The 18,406-nt window shown below is 35.5% G+C and overlaps 2 pseudogenes; one reads left to right on the top strand and one right to left on the bottom strand.

Annotated features, from left to right (window-relative positions):
- Nucleotides 1-16,715, top strand: part of LOC103101155 (E3 ubiquitin-protein ligase Mdm2-like) — a 145,348-nt pseudogene extending 128,633 nt beyond the window's left edge.
- A 467-nt stretch (nucleotides 16,716-17,182) lies between these two features.
- On the bottom strand, nucleotides 17,183-18,129 carry LOC100012501 (phosphatidate cytidylyltransferase, mitochondrial-like; annotated as a pseudogene).
- Between the last annotated feature and the right edge of the window lie 277 nt (nucleotides 18,130-18,406).

Below are 18,406 nucleotides of genomic sequence, written 5' to 3'. Positions count from 1 at the left end.
CTATTTTTTTTAAAAACAAAGGAGATAAATTAGCATAACTGAACAATACACTGGAAAAATCTAAAAATATTTGTCATTTGCAATGATTGTGCACAGATAGTTGTTAGTTATTAATAATATTCTCATTTCTTTTAGTCAAACTCATTCTTTATAATTTCATGCCATTCAATTTTGATTGTTATAAGTGTAGTTGTCATTTCATTTATATTATAATCATTGTACAGATAGTTTTTTTTTAGCACTGCATCAGTTCATATAGATCTGATATTTCTCCATCACATTCATCATTTCTTATATCACAATAATATCCCATTGCATTTAGGTACCACATTTTGTTTAACCATTCCCCAATTGATGGTATCTACCTTGTTCCAATTCTTTACTATTACAAAAAGTGCTGCTAGACATGTTTTCTTTTATAATATGACTTTCTTATCAATGGCCCCTTCAGAGTAAAAGAATAATAATGAGATCAAAGAGAATAGATATTTTTAAAATTTTATTTGCATGATGCACTAGTGTGCTTATTTTTCCACAGTCCTTTAAACATTAGTTTTCCCAACTTTTGATATCTTTGTTAATTTTCAAAGGATGAGATAAAACCTTAAAAGTTGTTTTGATCTGTATTTCTCTTAGTTATTTAGAACATTCTTGCATATATGTGTATGAGCATACATGTTATAAATTATTCATATATCTTAGACAACATACCCTCCTTGAAGATATTTGACACAAAATTTTTCCTCATTTAGCCACTTCCTTTTTGTATCACTTATTAATTTTGTCTATGAAGCTTTTCTGCCTCATCTAATCAGGTATCTGTTTTAATCTACTTTTTTCATTAAGAATACATCTCCTACCTAAGACCCTAAAAGGTAAATAGACTTCTCTTCTAATTTTTTAATACTATGAAATTTAATATTTAAGTCACACATGCATTGTGGAATATAGTATAAGCCTCAGTGGCTTATACTGGGCAGCTAGGTGGCACAGTTTATCCATTCTGTGATGTATCAGGCCTAAAGTCAAAAAGACTTCCTAAATCTAATCTGGTCTCATATAACAATCTGCTTGGAAAGTTTGAGTTTACAGGAATCCCCCTTGCCTCAGGGGTGTTCCTCGGACTGAATTTATATTTGACATGGATACAAATGACATCCTTAATGTTTCTGCTGTGGATAAGAGCATATACAAAGAGAATAGCATCATCACCAGTGATGAAAGTCATCTGAACAAAGAAGACATTGAGTGTATGATCCAGGAGGCTGAGAAATACAAGGCCAAAGAGGAAAAGCAAAAGGATGACTAACTGTAAGGCAAAATTAATAATGAAGACAAACAGAAAGATCCATGACAAAATGGAATTAAATAATCAACTGTCTGAAAACAAACTAGACTGCTGAGAAGAATTTGAATATTAGTATAAAGAACTTGAGGTCTGCACCACAATCTTCACTAAGCTGTACCAGAGTGCAGAGGCCATGCCAGGAGGCATCTCTGATAGGTTCTCAGAGAGTGGAGCAGCTCCATTTGGACCTACCATTGAGGAGGTTGACTAAACAAACCAGAAAAGAATGAGCATTCTACACAGTTTTCCAAAAATTGAAGGACTTACATTTGTAGCTAAAGAAAGCAGAAGCAATTGAAAAACAATATTTAAGCTACTGTGTAAATCTGGACATTCTGAATACTTGAATGTGTGGAGGGAGAAGTGAACAACATTACACATTATTAGTACTATAAACAAATAGAAATATAATTCTTGTCCTAGAGAATAAAAAACAATTCAAAACTAGGGGAAAAGGACTTTGTAATTAAATCTATTTCTTTCGTGTGCTTTGGTAGATTGATCCTCATATATTTGTGCTTTTTGTAAGTATTTGGAATGGGATTTCCCTTTCCATTATTGTCTCTTGGATTTTCTTATTTTTGTGTAGAAATGAATCTTAATTTTGAGGATTTATTTTATAACCTGTAATTTTTTCTGTTTACTATCATGATTATTAACTTTACTTATCCCTTAGGAATTTTTAAGTAAAACATCCTATCACCAGCAAAGAGGAATAGTTTTATTTTTTCTTTACCTATCTTTATGAGATTAATTTTGTTCTCTTGTCTTTTTCCTATTGCTAGTATTTGTAAAATGATGTCAAATAATAGTAGGAAGAATGGCAATATTGCCACTATTGCATTACTGTTTATGTCTTGTATTTCTATTATTTTTCCTCTATGGATTTAGGCATTTGAAATATATATGTTTAATATTGATATTGGTTTTTATTTCTGATAGTTCCTTTTAACAATGTAGTTTCCTTTTTATCCCTTTTTAACCTTGCTTTATTCAAGTATTTACTGGACACAGTTCTAGTATATTCCTATTGTAAATGATGATTAGTTTTGGTTTGGGGTGCTTTTTATGATAGCAAGGTCTCTCTATGCTGAGAGCCATCAAACCCATGCTATCTGACATGGTCACACATGGAAACCAGAGTTGCAAAGTGACCTCCTGGAAAGATGTCGACATCCACTCTTCCCCTCTCTATGTGACTTCTCCCACTAACTTCCCTTGCTAATAAAATTGCTATGATTATTGTTCTCTCCCTAGCTTCAGGAAAAATAATATAAGAGCAAAATAATCATGGGATTAACACACATATCCCATGCTTAATCTCCCCATAACACCACCCTAAAGATCCACTCCAAAAATCTTATTCACAGAATTAAAACCTAATTTTATGTACACACTTATCCCCCCTCCTTTCTCTCTCTCTCTCTCTCTTAGACTTAGACTTAAGCCTCAAGCAGAATCATATCCAGGTTCACCACCCCCATTACAAACCAGACCACAGGCCTATCAGTCAACCCTTAGGTATAGCCTGGCACGTCACACTCCACTGACTTGTTTTGTTTACTGAAGCCCAGCAACATTTCTAAATAACACAGAAAAATGAAAATTGGAAATTAGAAAAATACCTGAATTATAGTAGAGAAAGGATCCAGAGACTTGATTTAACAGAGACTGGAAGAATTGCGAAGGTTTCCATCCACAGCAGGGAATGGGGAAAAGGGTTTGGAATCCTGAAAAAGAGATTCTAAGAGGAAAACAGTTGGCTCTCTGGGTCTTGAGAAGGCAAAGGAGAAGGTCTGGTTGGAGACCAGCTCCTGAGCACTGAACTTGATCCCTATTTGAACCCAACCATCATCCACTCAAAGATTCCCAAAGAGAGGTTGCAGGAACCTGAAAGAAGCAAGAAGCAGTTTTCAAGATCTATCACACCCCTGTGACATGCTGGGTCTGGACATTGCTCAGCTGTGATAAGACCAGGGTTTACTCAACCTGAACCACTGGGAGGCCAGGCTATGAAGTCTGAGTCTCTTAACTTGGAGGAAGGGAAAGGAAAATTAGTTAGGCAGGGACCTTCCTTCACCTATTTCCTCTAGACCCTGAAACCCTGTAGCCATTTTTCTTGTTTAACCCTGACTCAATTATTAGAATAAAGATTGTTGTCTACCATCCAGACTCCAGTGTGAGTGAAGAACACTAGCTCAGTTGAGGGGAGAGAAACTGATTTCTTTCTCTTCCACTAGGGAAGAAAAATATTTCAGATTACAGTTATTAGAAGAAAGGTAAAGGGCAGGATTAGTGAGGAGACATTTCTGAAGAGGACTGAAGGAGGGAACAAACCCATCTACCCCTCCTTTACCTCCTGGGCAATTAACATCTACTCCTCATATCCCTGGCCCTTAACTGGTGGGATTCTATTCCCTTTCTCATTAATATCATTCAATCAATCCCTCCACTGCAGAATCTGGGTTGTATTAAAATTGTCCTTTAACCCTGCATCTAGCAGTAAGTGTTTTTGTTACTTATCTCCTAAGTAATTCTTTAAATAAAATAAATCCTTACCTTCCATCTTGGAATAAATACTGTATATTGGTTCCAAGGCAGAAGAGTGGTAAGGGCTAGGCAATGGGGGTCAAGTGACTTGCCCAGGGTTACACAACTGAGAAGTGTCTAAGGACAGATTTAAACCTAGGACCTCCCACCTCTAGGCCTGATTCTCAATCCACTAAGTTAGTTACCCAGCTGCCCCCATCTCCTAAGTAATTTTGATTGATTATGAAAGCTGATTGAAAGCAACAATGATTCTCATAGCTGGTCATCCCACAGGTCAGTGGGAACTGACCCCCTGGTTACCCTGTCTGTGTCATTTATCTCTAGCAAGCTTTGTTATGTTGAAGCAACCTGGTATGCAAGGTGATCACAGAATGTTAATTAAACAATTTGTTAAAAGTTAATGTGTGACATATCCAATTATCTGTAAAAGAGCATGCATGTTGAAAAATGAGACTGTGTGCCAGAAAAGAATGTAACCACTGAGCTATATAATAAACACAAACCCTATGACTTGCGGAGCAGGTTCTTGCCACATCTGGGCAACAGGACTGAAATATTCAAGCTGTCTCCAACTCATCATTTCGCCTTAAGTCTCCACACCTACTCAGAAGCAACCCTTGGCTTCGCATTCTGCTGGTCAGCCTGGGAAATCCTGGAGCCTAGAGGAGGAACTCTTGGCTAGGTAAGCCCCCCCACCCAGATGCCGAAAAGCCCCCCGGAATAGAAAGGCTTTCTCCAAACTCAGACGGCTTTAGGATCCCAGCCCAGGGTGCTGTGAGGAACCACATGTTTGGATAGGCTGGTAAATCAAAACTTTTCAGTTAAAAAAAGGATTATGGGGCATAGTGAATCAAAAGAAAGAAAACTATTTTCTGGAATAATTAAGCACACTCTTCAAAAAAAGGGGAGTAAAAGTAAGCAAGCCACAGCTAGCTAAGTTTTTGGATCTTATTCAGATCTGTAGTCCATGGTTCTCTGATGAAGGGATGGTAGGAGAAAAAATTGGCTTTGATTTAAATCTTATAACAATCCCTATTGGGGCTGTTCCATTTGGGTGAGGCAGCCATCGACAACCCCTCCTCCTAAGAATTTTCCTTTGCATAAAGGAGGGAGGAGTAAATGGACAGTAATGAAGGATCCTCCACTTGATCTTCCTGCTCCTCATCTGCCTTCATGGCCGCCAGCATCTCTATAGGTATATTTAGTAGGATTTTTAGCATGAATGAATGTTATACTCTGTCAAAGACTTTCTTCATCTATTGAGATAATCACATTGTTTTAGATATTTTTGTTTTTCATATGATTATATAGAGTGATTTACTGGTACTGAATAAGCCTTGTATTACTAGTATAAATTAAACATGGATATAATAAATTTTTTCTTAGATAGCTTGCTATATTCTGTTTGATGGAATTTTATTTAAAATTTTTTCATCAAAATTCATTAATATTAATTAGCTATCCTTCTCTCATGCTTTATCCTTCTCTGATTTAGGGATTAGGACTGTATCATAAAAAGTTTCTGGAAGTGTTTTCACTCAATATTTTTTAGAATAGTGTGTGTATTTTTTTTCTTTTTTATATTCCTTTTATTTTATTGTTTTAAATTTATACAGGTGTCCCAACTCTTCCCTCCCCTCCCCACATCACAAATGGCATCATCCAGAAGCAGACATGTTCATACAAATTGAGTCTTTTGTGCTTCAACATTTCAGTTCACTCTTTGGAGATAACATTCATAATTCATTCTTACAGTATAAGTTCTGTAGTTATGTATGATATTCATTATCATGTGTACTTCTTTCCAAGTTTTTTTTAAGTTAACCTACTCATAATTTTTTATGGAACAGTAGTATTCCACCACAATCATAAATCACAATTTATTTATGTCCAATTGATAGGCATCTCCTCAATTTCCAATTCTTTGCCTTAAAGAGAGCTGCTATAAATATTTTGGAACATATAGATTCTTTTCCTTCTTCCATGATCTCCCAGATTTAGCAATGGTATTTCAAAGATATTGCTGTATTTCTGGGTCTATTTAGTTTACATATTTTACATACATAGTTTATATATACCCTCTGCATGTAATTCCACATTGTTCTCCAAAATGATTGAATCAGTTAACAGCTCTACCAAAAGTGTATTAGGGTCCTCATTTTTCCACAATCCCTCCAACATTTGTCACTTTGCCCTTTTTGTCATTTTAGCCAATCTAGTGATTATGAAATGATATCTCAGGATTGTTTTGGTTTGCATTTTGCTAATCAATAGTGATTTACAACATTTTTTCATATACTTACATATGAATTTGATTTCTTCATCCAAAATTTGTCTGTTTATATCTTTTGCCCATTTCTCAATTGGGGGATGGCCCTTATTCTTATAAGTTTGACAAAGTTTTCTATGTATTTAATTATGAGATCTCTACCTAAGAGACTGTTTCTACTCCCCCAATTCTCTGCTTTCTTTCTAGTCTCGCCAACATATTTGTCATTTGTACAAAAACTTCTAAATTTAATATATTAAAAATCATCCATTTTACATGTCACAATGCTCTCCGTCTCTTTTTGACTTATAAATTCTTCTCCCAAGCATAAATCTGATAGGTAATATGTTCTCTGTTAGAATTTACTTATGATATCTCTTTTTGTGCCCAAATCATGTAGCCATTTTGATCTTAGTAAATGGTGTAAGATATTTTTCTGTACTTCATTTCTGACAAACTACTTTCCTGTTGTTACAACAATTTTTACCAAATAGTGATTTCTCATCCTCAAAACCTGAATCTCTGCTTTTGTCAAATACAAGGTCCTGTTCCACTAATCTACCTTTCTATTTCTTAACTAGCACCAGATAGTTTTGATAAGTACTGCTTTAGAATACAATTTAATGATCAAATATGATAGATTTAGCATACAAAGATCCAGGACAATTCTAAGGAACTTATTACAAAGAACACTATCCACCTCCAGAAAAAAGAAAAAAAAAACTGTTAGAGTAGATGAGTAGAGCAGATGAAAGCACATGATTTGTTTATTTGGGTATATGGTTTGGGATTTGGGTTTTATAAGGTTATTCACTTACAAAAATGAACAATATGGAAATATGAATTACATAATATGTTAATAGCCCAGATTAAATTGCTTGCCAGCTCTGAGAAGGAAGAAGAGGGAGGGAGACATTTTGGAACATATAATTGGAAAAAAACTTATGTGGAAATTTGTTATTACATGTAATTCATAAAAAAATAAAATTTAAAATCTGGTACTGCTAGACCTACTTCCTTTACATTTTTTAAATTAATTCTTTTAATACTATTGATATTTGAAAATTTTAAATTATTTTTTCTAGCTCAAAAATTTTTTTTGGTAATTTAATTTAGTAGTAATTTTTCTTTTGATATTTCATAGGATTTTCTTTCACAAAACTATTATGACCATCCCTGACCCCTGCCGGAATATTCAATTTACAACTAGTTTTATTTTTTGTTTTGAGATTAGATTATTAAAAGCTCCATTCAAGGTACAAATAATTCTTTTCATTTCTTCTGGTTTTATAATTACAGCTTTATATTTACTCTTCTTTGATATAATTTTCTTTTCCCTTTTCAATGGCATTGGTAAAGACTGATTATTTTTATAATTCTTTTCAAATAATAATTTTAGTTAAATCTATCATTTCTATAGCTTATTGATTAATAGTTTATTTTTAGCTTATATAAGGTTCATTTCTTTGTTGGCTCCCTAAGTTTTAAAAGTGCATATTCAGTTCAGTAATATTCTATTTTTCTAATGGAAATTTTTATGTTGTTTCATCACTATAATATATTTCCATAAAGAACTATGTGAACCAATGCAGAGTGAAATAAGAAGAACCAGGAGAACATTATGCACACTAACTGAAATGTTGTGGAAAGGTCAAATATGTAGACTTTGCTACTGATAGCAATACAATGATCCAGGACAATTCTGAGGGATCAATGAAAAAGAATGCTATCCACCTCTAGAGAAAGGATTGTTGGAGTAGAAATGCAAAAGATTTATCAACTATTTATTTTGGTATATGTGCTTTGAGATTTTTCTATAAGATCACTATCTTACAAAAATGAATAATATGGAAATATGTTTTGAGTGATAATACAGTAAAATTGCTTGTCAACTCCAGGAGGGGAGAGAGAAAACATAAATCATATAACTCTGGGAAACTTATTTGTAAGTGTGTTATTGGCATAAAATAAAGATAAAATTTAAAAAATTAATATAATTTTTCTTTCAATGATTTTGGCTGACAATTAGAATTTTATTGTTAGGTGCCTATTTATGTCTGTCTTTTGTTTATAATTCTGAATTTTTATATACTTGATCTTTTGATCTTCTAAATGAACATTGTTATGTTTTTTTCTAATTCAGTAAAAAAGTTTTTTGGTACTTCAATGGCTATGGCATTAAATATGCAAATTAACTTGGGTAAAATGGTCATTTTTATTATGTTAGCTCGTCCCACCCATGAGCAGATGATGTTTTTCCAATTGTTTAGATCTAGTTTTAATTGTGTGGAGAGTGTTTTGTAGTTGTGTTCATATAGTTCCTGTGTTTGTCTCGGCAAATACATTCCAAAGTATTTTATATTGTCTAGGGTGATTTTAAATGAAATTTCTCTTTCTAATTCTTGCTGCTAAGATGTGTTGGAGATATATAGAAATGCTGATGACTTATGTGGATTTATTTTGAATCCTGCAACTTTGCTAAAGTTGTTAAATATTTCAACTAGCTTTTTGGTTGATTCTCTAGGACTCTTTAAGTAAACCATCATATCATCTGAAAAGACTGATAGCTTGGTCTCCTCATTGCCAATTTTAATACCTTCAATTTCTTTTTCTTCTCTAATTGCTGAGGTGATAATGGGCATCTTTGTTTCACTCCTGATCTTATTGGGAAGGCTTTGAGTTTATCCCCATTGCTGATGATGTTGGCTGGTGGTTTTAGATATATACTGTTTATTATTTTTAGGAAAGGCCCATCTATTCCTATACTTTCTAGTGTTTTCAATAGGAATGAGTGTTGTATTTTGTTAAAGGCATTTTCTGCATCTATTAAGATAATCGTGATTTTTGTTGGTTTGCTTGTTTATATGGTCAATTATATGAATGGTTTTCCTAATATTGAACCATCCCTGCATTCCTAGTATGAATCCTACCTGGTCATAGTGAATAACGCTTGTGATGACTTGCTGGAGTCTTTTTGCTAGTATCCTATTTAAGATTTTTGCCCCTATATTCATTAGGGAGATTGGTCTATAGTTTTCTTTCTCTGTTTTTGCCCTGCCTGGCTTTGGAATCACTACCATATTTGTATCATAAAAGGAATTTGGTAGAACTTCTTCTTTGCTTATTCTGACAAATAGTTTGTATAGTATTGGGATTAGTTGTTCTTTGAATATTTGATAGAATTCATTTGTGAATCCATCTGGACCTAGGGAATTTCCTTAGGGTTAAGATGGCTTGTTTAATTTCTTTTTTTGATATGAGGTTGTTTAGGTAGTCTATTTCTTCCTCTGTTAGTCTAGGCAATTTATATATTTGTAAATATTCATCCATATCACTTACATTGCCATATTTGTTGCCATATAATTGGGCATAATAGTTTTTAATGATTGCCTTAATTTCCTCTTCATTAGAGGTGAGGTCTGCCTTTTCATTTTCATTGTGGATACTGTCAATTTGGTTTTCTTCTTTCCTTTTTTTAATTAGATTGACCAGTACTTTGTCTATTTTATTTTTTTCCCAAAGTACCAGCTTCTAGTCTTATTTATTAAATCTATAGTTTGTTGACTTTCAATTCTATTACTTTCTCCTTTGATTTTGAGGATCTCTAATTTAGTCTTCATCTGAGGATTTTTAATTTATTCACTTTCTAGATTTTTTAATTTGCATGCCCAATCCATTGACCTCTGCCCTTTCTAATTTGTTAATATATGCAAAATATTTTTTACAAATACATAAATATAATAAAAATTAGCATCTGAAAAATTACTATGCATTAAATGAATCCAAATATGTAAGAGTCATAATCATATTAACAGAAAAAATGAAAAAAAAAACATTTAAAATATCCATAGGGGAGGCAGATTCAAGATGGTGACATAGAGGCAGTGAAAGTTCAGACCTCTGAAAACCTTATCTTACCAATTATAAACTAAATGCTTCTAGGGGACTGAAAATCAAGCCTAAGAACAAGAAAAAGCCAAGGAACCCTCTTGCTAGACTCAACTTTAAAACGTATGCCCCAAAAAGCCTGGATTTGACAACACTCAGGTCTAAGAGAAAGGAAGAAGCGAGGCCCCAGGACCCCTCCCCCACCTAAAGTGCTAAGCCTGTAAAAAATAGACTCGAATACAGGACTACAATCCCCATGAGCCTTTGCTCCACTTCCCCAGAATGCCTTGTAATCTCACCTGGGCCGAGATCGAGAAGGTATTTAAGCAGATTCAAAGGCTTTTGAAGGGCTTGGCTCTTTTTGGACTTCCGTTTTGGAGCAGACACAGCTCTTTCCATAATGTAGGTGAGGTCTAGGCCTCTGGCCTAGACACGTGTTTTTTCTTATCCTGTATTTTCTTTTAATCCTTAACTTTAATAAACCTCTAAAAATATAATACTCCTTGCAGAGAGAAACTAATTTCTACCTGCCTCAGATGCCTCAGTCTCCCCATCTCCCCTAAATTTTAATCTTTACAGATGGCGACCTAATGGGAAAAAAAAACTCAATCTTCTGATTTCTTTTCTGATCTTAAATTCAGTTTTAATAGCTAGTACCTAGAAATTTTTTTTTGAGCCATATCTCTCTGGCCAAGGTTTTCTACCCTCGCAAAGCTGCTACAGGCTCCGGACCTGCTGCCCACCCCACCTGGCTCCGTCCTGCCGCTTCCTGCCTCAGCCTACAGCCCTGATCGTCCTCACCTGGTACCTGGTCCCAGACTTGCCCACCCCCGCAGCCGCTCCAGCTCCTGGCCTCTCACCGGCCCGCTGCCTGCCTATTTCTGGGCCCCAGACCCATGAGCGTGACCCCAGCCGGCTCATCACCCAGATCCTTGGAGCAGATTGCTCAGGACTCATTGCGACCAGCTGGTAACAGTATTGGCCACCTGGGCGGAGGGGAGAGACCAGAGGGAAAGGAGAACAGGCAATTTTCCCTTAGGCTAAGCCTCCACGTGGCTGGGGGTATTGGCCGCAGGACTATCAGAGAGGGGAAAGAGAGAAAAGACTAGAGAGAAGAAACAGATCTTTTCAAACAGAAACTTAATAGCAATGGGCTGTTTAAAAGGATTTTTGTCTCTTCTGGCAATTTCATTGATTTTGCCTGCCTGTCTGGGAGCAGACTCAGCCCAAAGATTCAACTTTAACTTTGGGGAGGAAAATGGGTGGCCCAGCGAACTGGAAGCCAGGCCCAGAGACGGGAGGTCTCTAGTTAAAGTCTGGCCTCCGATGCTTCCCAGCTATGGGGCCCTGGACGGATCCCTTGAACCCCATAGCCTAGCCTTTACTACTCTACCTTTGGACAATAGACATTTAAATGGATAATTAAAAACAAACAAACAAAAAAAACCCCCAAGGAACTTTGAAGAGACTAAAGGCTATATTCTAAGGCATTTCAAACTCCAATAGTTTATAAAAAAATCTCTGTATTCTATTGCATTGTTTTGTTTAAGATATAACTTTGTGATTTTAAGTTCATATATTACTGGATTGAATACTATTCTGTGAACTGAAGGTTGATTGAATTTATTTTGAATGTACTGAGTTTTGAAATTCTGTTGTTTTCCCCCTATAACTGTGTTGAACAAATAGTGTTGTGAATAAGCCCATATGTGAAAAAACAGCTTTTTTTAATTTTGCTGAGGATAGATGGACTTCAGAACTGGTTATAATTGTATTAACAACCTTTGGAAATTTAATGTGCTAAATACCTCAAATGATTTGATTTTAAGGGTTTTTTAAATATTATTTTTGGAATTTTTTTTAAACAATCTGGTTATTTTTGCCTGCCCCTACCACGAGGTAAGGCCCATTACAGTAGCTGAAGTGAAATGTATTTTATAACCTCCAACCTTCCCACATGTGAATGGAAGTTGGGCAGTTAATCTCAGGGCATTTGTATCCCTATAAGCCTCCAAGAAAAAGGAGCACCCATTTATTTATGCTCTTCAGCTCACTATTTTACTTCTACCAGAATGATATATAGATTTCTTGATTATGTTCTAAACCCAAGATGAGTTTTACCTTGTTTTAAAAAATATGTTTAAATACCAAGGTTGAAGGATTGCTATGTTTGTAAAAATTGTGACAAATGTCCATCAATTCATAGGTTTTAAAAATGTCATACAGCAACTTATGTGAAATATGAAAGTGTATTTGTTTGCTATTGTAATTAATTGGGCTATTGAGAATTTTGGGGATTTTGATATCTACATATTTGTACTACTGTATTTTTAAAAATGAAAAATTGTTAACCTTGTTCAATTCATTTGCCTTCTACTCACAGTGATCATGGCCAGATACAAAGAGGAAATGGATCTCATTTTTTGTGAGAAAGCCTTGTATTTTCTGATGTCTTTTTAATATCTCTTGCCAATTGATTCATATACCTCATACCTCAGCCATGCATCACTAAGTGATCCCTTTTTTTTTTTTATATATCACCCTCTTAACGGGGGGAATGTAAAAATTTATCATTATTTAAATTGCTAAGTTTAAATTCCTTTTGAGAAGAATTTTAGGTAAAGAAGATGCTACTTCCCTGAATTCAGAAACTGAACTGTTGGAGAAGCCATCATGAAGAAGCCTCCAGACCACGAAATGCACAAAATGAACTTTGGGTGTGGTTAATGAACATTTATTTGCATGCATACTTTCATGCCAAAGGGGACTGCCCCCTAACTGGCTTTCTGTCAATGCGTCCAGTAATTATTGGTTTTATTCTTTTCTTTCTCTTATCCTCAATTATTGTAATCTTTAAATTGATTATGTTTTCATGATCCTTTGGAAAAAATTAATTTTTTGCAAACGATCAAAGGGGGGAATGTAAAAAATAGACTCGAATACAGGACTACAATCCCCATGAGCCTTTGCTCCACTTCCCCAGAATGCCTTGTAATCTCACCTGGGCCGAGATCGAGAAGGTATTTAAGTTGATTCAAAGGCTTTTGAGAGGTCGGCTCTTGGTTTTTTTTGGACTTCCGTTTGGAGCAGGCTCGTCTCTTGCGTGATGTGAGGTTATTTTGTCTAGGCCTCTGGCCTAGGCACATGTTTCTTACTTGTATGTTCCTTAATCTTTAGCCTTTAATAAACCTCTAAAAAATATAATACTCCTTGCAGAGAGAAACTAATTTCTACCTGCCTCAGTCTCCCCATCTCCCCTAAATTTTAATCATTACAGGCCCCAGGACCCCTCCCCCACCTAAAGTGCTAAGCCTCCAGTGGTAGCTGGAACCTCTAGGCAGGCAAAGGCACTGGTTTGGAGGGAGTACCTTCAGGCAAAGTGGTGCCAGTCTCAGAGAGTCAAACAGATGGTGGGAAGGCAGTTAGAGAAGAAGCCCAGAGTGCAGAGCAGGCAGCCTACTTGCAGCAGTGGAAACACTCTATATTTCCCACCATCCCAAAGTTTTGGCCTCAGGGCACATCCAGCTTTGCAACTATACTGGACTTAAACTCATCGAAGCTTTCAATGGGCAGGGAAGCTCAAGCTCCAACACCCCTCACCCCACAGACTGCTACACTTAATTCTGTCAAAACTTCCAGAGCACAGGGAAGCTCAAGCTCTAATGTCCCTTCCCCAGAGACTGCACTGAGAGGTTTGCTGACAGAACTCCAAAGGTGAAGGCTGACAAAAAATCCCAAACCCACAAAAAAAATGAGAGGAACAAAAGTGCAGGCAAATTCAATGAGTAAAGAATGGTTAAATATGAGCAAACAATAGGAAAAAACAAAGAAATTACAAATGACAGCTTCTATACAGGCAATAAACAAAGAGAAAATGCAACCGAAAAGGATGAAGGAACACCAAGCGAAAACACAGAAACTCTAGCAAATTGGATACAGGCTTTGGAAGAACTCAAAATACAATTCAAAACATAATTAAGAGAGGCTGAGGACAACTGGGAAAATAACTTAAAAAGTAAGATAACTCATCTTGTAACAGAAAACAGTGTCTTGAAAGCCAAAATTAATCAGCTTGAAAATAAGGCAAAGGAGATGAAAGATGAGGCAAAGAAGATGAAAGATGAGGCAAAGAAGATGAAAGATGAGGCAAAGAAAATTAAAGATGATGCAGATAATATGAAAGATGACCTCCAAAGAAAATCAGACCAGAAAGAGGATGACCATGAAGCCAGGGAAGAAATCCAGTCTTTAATATCTGGAATACAACAACTAGAAGCAAGCAACTTCACAAGGAAACAGGACACTTTAAAACAAAACCAAAAGAATGAAAAAATTGAGGAAAATATGAAGCACCTCATTCACAAAAGAGAAGATTTAGAAAATTGTTCCAGGAGAAACAACTTAAGAATCATTGGTCTACCAGAAGACCATAACAAAAGAAAAATCCTGGACACCATACTACAGGAAATTATTCAAGAAAACTGCCCCAATATTCTAGAACAAGAGGGAAAAGTAGAGATTGAAGGAATCCACAAATCACCTCCAGTACTTAATCCCCAACTAACAACACCCAGGAATTTTATAGCCAAATTCAAGAACTATCAGACCAAGGAAAAAATATTACAAATTGCTAAGGAATCATTCAGATACCATGGAACCACAGTGAGCATAACACAGGATCTGGGTGCATCTACACTGAAGGACTGAAAGGCATGGAATATGATATTCTGGAAAGCAAGGGAACTAGGTCTACAACCAAGAATCAATTAACCATCAAAACTGACCTTATTCTTACAGGGAAACATATGGACATTTAACAAAATAGAAGAATTCCAAGCATTTGTAAAGAAAAGACCAGACCTGGAGAGAACATTTGATGCCCAAGCACAGAAGTCAAGATAGTCATCAAAAGTTAATTAAGAAAGAGGGGAAAAGAAAAATAAAACCATTAAAAAACTGCATCTTTTTTTAAAATACCCAATAAGTTAAAATGATAGGTATCCTATAGGAAAAGAGGTCATCGGTAACCCTTAAAAATATTATTATCACCTGAGAGGGAACAGTGACAAACTGTATAGGATGAAATGCCAAGATATAAGTATATAAATAGATATATGTATGCATAAATACATACATATGTATATATATATATATATATATATATATATATATATATATATATACAACTAGAGCTAAAAAAAGAGGTTAATACTAAAAGATTGATGGGGAGGGAAACAGTACAAGGGAGGGATAGGGTGGGGGTAATACAAAAAGACTGTAAAGAAAATATGATGTGAATAATAAAGGAGGGGCGTAGAAAGGGAAATAAAATAAGGGTGGGAATTAGGGGGACTGATTAAAAACAAAACATTGATGTAGAAGGAAATAGTGAAAGAATAAAAGGCAGGACTAGGAGTGGAAATCAAAATGCTGGGAAATACACAGCTGGTAATCATAACTCTGAATGTGAATGGAATGAACTCACCCATAAAATGCAAGTGAATAGCAGAGTGGATTAGAAAACAAAACCCTACCATTTGCTGTCTACAAGAACATTTTTTTTTGTAACCAAGGAATAATGTTTGAAATTGACCAAATTAAAAAAAAAATAACTTAAAAAAGGAATCAGTACAAGAATCACAGAAAGAGAAACCATTACCAAATTTGAATTCTAGATCAACTACTTCATCTAGAATACTGAAACAGAAGAAAATTCGGATGAGTTGCCTAGTGGGAAACACACACATACACACACTTACACACACATATACACACACACATGCAGAGAGAAAGAAAACAGTGAAAGTCAGAGAGTATTTCCCTTCCATTTGATAAAAGCTGTGTCCTATGTGTCATAAGTAAGATGTGCTGACAAAGGATTTTAATACTGATGTATTAAGTGAAAATTCAGTTGATTTAGTTTCAGATTCATTGAGTGTTGAGTTTGAAGTTGAGTCCATTGATCCAGAAGATTATAGTCACAATGACGAAGGACAAGAACTCACAGATGAAGATAATGAAATATATCAGGTTACTCTATCAATTAGAGGAGAGTGACACTGATTCAGTTGGTGAAGACCCTAAAATGTCCTTAGCTAAATATTGGAAGTATACTTCTTGTGATAAAATGAACCCTTCAATTCCACCACATTGCCACATATGCTGGGCTTTGCTAGAGAATTGGCTTCCTGAGGAGAAAATTAATGTCCAATCAAGGCAAGCTAGCAAACTCAACACAGGGGAAGGAAGAGGTCTTTGTCGGTCCAGATTGTAAGAAAAATAAGATGAATGACTCAAGATTCATGTATTGAGGAAATTGATGAAAAAAAAATACTACAGATATCAGAATCCCAGGAAAGTAAGGATTATTTCTAGCCATCAATATCTAAAAGTATCTGTAGTAATTAGGAACATGGTAAAGAATTTGAGAGAAAAGAAGCACAAGACAAAGAAACAAATATAGAATCTATACCCCCGAGCATTGGAGAGCCCTGTGTCATCTGCCAGAGGTGACCTAAAAATGATTGCATTGTCCATGGAAGGACAGGATATCTTAAGGTTTCACACATGCTAAAAAGCTGAAAAAGAGAAATAAGCCATGTCCATTGTTCATTGTTCAGGCAGTCAATTCAAATCATAGTGTTAACTTATGTTCTCTAAACATGATGTACAAAAAGTGGAACCATATATCTTGAAACTGTTAAGAATGTTCTTACATGACTTCTGAAATTTGTTTAAAATTGTGTTTTTCCCCAAGAAAAATGACAATTAAATATTAGTTATTTATTATTAGATATTAGATATTAGTTATTTGGTAAGAATTTTTTATTCTCTTTGATTTTGTATTTTTTTATTTGAATTATTTTTTGAAGCAGGGGGTATAGTGGATAGAGTACCAGTTTGAAAGATCTAGATTCAAATGCCACGTTGGATGCTTAAAACTTATTTGAACTTACATAAATCATTCAAATTCTCTGTATTCTAATCATTTCCTAAAACTTCTCTGCTATATCAGATAAATTGGGAGTATGTTAAAGACACTCATAATTCTGAATGTTTAAACTACATATTTCTTACTGTTTGCATCTATTAAGAATTACTAGTTATTTTCTTTTTTTTTAAAGGAGATCAGATACTTTATTCATCTACACACAGCATGTACAAAAGCAAACAACATTAGGATTTCTGCTTTGACCATCCAGTGTACATTTTTTTTTGCAGTTTCATTGAACTGTAAATCACTGATTTTCTCAAACCAGCTGTTAGGAGCCCTTTGGTGCTCTGCATTATGCTAGAAGGTCTCACAATGCCTGAAAGTCCTTGCCGTACCACATTCCCACAATCAGGATCATGAGCCACTTGTATTAAAGTTTCTTCTACTTCTCTGTTTTTCCCTGGAGTGCCCATAAGATAACTTATTTCTTGCTGTAGGGTTTTTGGCAAAGTCATTAGCTAAGTGAATTGACCTTCTGGGCTTTTATCTATCTCAAGTCGGCCTTGAATTCCTTTGTACACTACTTGGGGGTCTTTACATAGTATGGAACAATATAGTTCACGAAAGTGAGGTATGTTGGGTTTCACAATGTTTACCACCTTTTTTTTCTCCTCTCCCATCAGCATCTGAAAGTCACAAGAATAGGAGAGTTCAGCGATCTGCACAAAAAGGTCTTCTTCTGAGCAGCTTTCTGGGAGCATGAGAAAAGCTGCAGTGACAGCACTTTTCAGGTTCCGATCGAGTGCAGCCTGGAGTAAATTGTTCTTACTGAAGGACACAAATCTCACTGGCTTTTGTAGGCATCCAGCAACATATAAGGTATCCCAAGTAAGTAGATCCTTAATTAGAGTATCAGTGCTAATAACTCAATACTTGATAAGCTTACCATCACATTTTATCATGGCATTATAGTAGATTCCTGCTCCAAAGTTATTCTGTACTTTAGCAATAACGTTGGGTCCAAAAAGTCTTAAGCAAGAGTAGTGGTTGCGGTTTTTTTGCAAGTTCTTTGAATGCCATGTTACAGGGTCATCTACTGAAAACACAAGGTCCAGAATAATATTCTTGCGGCTGCTGTTGGTCCCCGACTGGTGGTATACTGAGGAGCCATAGGGGAAGTTGGCCAGGATCCGGCGGAAAGTCGCCATCGAGCCCGGAATGGTGTGTAGCGATATGACATGAGGCAGCCATGGCCACGACTGCTGAGTGGGAGCCGAGCCCACCCTGGGTCACAAGAGGAAGAAGCTGAGGAAGCACTAGTTATTTTCAATATGAACTATTTCTGTTTATTAAATAGTTTCTGCCTTATCTAGTTGGGGAGTGTCAAAGGTTTTTAGAAAAGTATGTAAATAGTAAA

The sequence above is a fragment of the Monodelphis domestica genome, chromosome 1, assembly GCF_027887165.1.
Source record: "Monodelphis domestica isolate mMonDom1 chromosome 1, mMonDom1.pri, whole genome shotgun sequence".
NCBI lineage: Eukaryota > Metazoa > Chordata > Mammalia > Didelphimorphia > Didelphidae > Monodelphis > Monodelphis domestica.
Note: the sequence above shows the minus strand (reverse complement) of the source record. Positions and strands in the feature narration are given on the sequence as shown.